Source organism: Carlito syrichta, unplaced genomic scaffold, assembly GCF_000164805.1.
Source record: "Carlito syrichta isolate Samal-C Ts95f unplaced genomic scaffold, Tarsius_syrichta-2.0.1 Scaffold312068, whole genome shotgun sequence".
Classification (NCBI taxonomy): Eukaryota; Metazoa; Chordata; class Mammalia; order Primates; family Tarsiidae; genus Carlito; species Carlito syrichta.
The window spans coordinates 257,153-258,701 of NW_007256164.1; the positions used below are offsets into that span (position 1 = coordinate 257,153).

Genomic DNA, 1,549 nt, shown 5'->3' on the forward strand with positions numbered 1-1,549 from the left:
AGCGCAGAACTTGTACGCCCCTAGCAAGTGATTATCACACTGCTGGAGGGTATAGAAAATGGTATATAAGTTGGAAAAGGTTTGAATAAAATGGGCTTCAGTCCTGATCAGACTGTTCCCAGAAGAGCTGCCTCCGAGTGGTCTTCTCGCCGTCTCCTGATTCTCCGGTGCGGGTCCTAACACCCTTGGTCAGTGCTGGTCACTGACAAATTCTACTAAAAAACAACATGGGAATAGAAGTAATTTTAAATGTTCAAGACATTAAATGCAGGACTGTGATCCATATTGCCACTTAGTATACTTTGCATTACAGGATATAAAAACTAACCCCCATCTATGGAATGTTAAGCTGATACTCAAGACAGTCAAAGCCTCTTGTAATTCAATATCCCACACTATTTTCTGGTTGTACCAAAAAATAAACAACCAGTGAATGATATCACCTCTTAAAAAAAAGCATTTACACTTTAAAAATGGGATGAGGTGGGATTCCCTCCTTCTTAAAAATGTTTCTAGAGCTACTAAAAAACTCGCATTTACAAAATAGTTGATAAAAATATTCCTCTGGATTGTACAAGAAGGGAGACAGGGACCACTGATAAGACATGGGATATGACATTATTCAGGCTTCTTTTTCTCCTGCTTCATCAGAGGCTGGGTTCTCCTGTTTTAGTTTCTCCATTTTCTGCAGGTAACTCTTCTTTAGTTTTTTGGTTAGCCACTTCAGCCTGCTTTCCCTTCACTCCCCTTTTCCCTTTTGCTTGCACTTTTTTGTCTGAAGATTTATCCTTTCCCGACGCCTTTTTTGGCTTTGCTTCCACTTTTGCAGGAGCAGGTTTAGCCGACAACTGCGCCAATCTCCTCTTGGGCTCCTCCTTCACCGCCCCCTCGGCGGAGCTGACCTCCCTCATGGGCATCTTGGCAGGGGCAGGACGCGAACCGGGTGCCTGCAGGCAGCGGCACGGAGAGCCTTCGCGAAGCTGGGCTGCCAAACCGCTACCGCTCCTCCCGCCGCTGGAGCTGTCGAGACCCGCCGGGAGGCGGTGGGAGAACCAATCGGACAGATCATTTCTTATGTTCCAATAATGGCCTTTCCTACTTAATGTAGGCACACACACACACAATTTCCTCCTCCCTAGTCTTCTCACTCATAAAGCTTTAGAGATATATTTGTATATTTCACTCAATGTAAATTAAAACTAAAAGTCTGTATCTTTATTGTAGGCCAAGAGAAGTAGAATGTGTACATAAAAATGTATCTTTTTTTTTTTACAATAGTCAAAAGTCATAAAGGTATGCCCTATGATTATACTCCTGTATAATCTCTATTACAATCATCATAATGACCCAGTAACTACAGGAGAAAATAAATAAAATATATACTGTGGGAAAAAGGATCACTAGAGACTTCATTCCATAAGTTACTCAATAGTATATGGTTATCAGCATTTACCTACAATCTCGAGTAAGATGGGATAGATTAGCACCAGTGGCAGGAAAACACTTCATTCTGTGTACACCAACCTTTAATGCTTTATGAACAATTCTG

General features: G+C 41.9%; 1 pseudogene across 1 annotated transcript; it reads right to left on the reverse strand.

Annotated features, from left to right (window-relative positions):
- Positions 1-135: 135 nt before the first annotated feature.
- On the reverse strand, positions 136-1,349 carry LOC110596668 (annotated as a pseudogene). The gene has a single exon (XR_002482621.1). The product of XR_002482621.1 is annotated as a non-histone chromosomal protein HMG-14 pseudogene (transcript).
- Between the last annotated feature and the right edge of the window lie 200 nt (positions 1,350-1,549).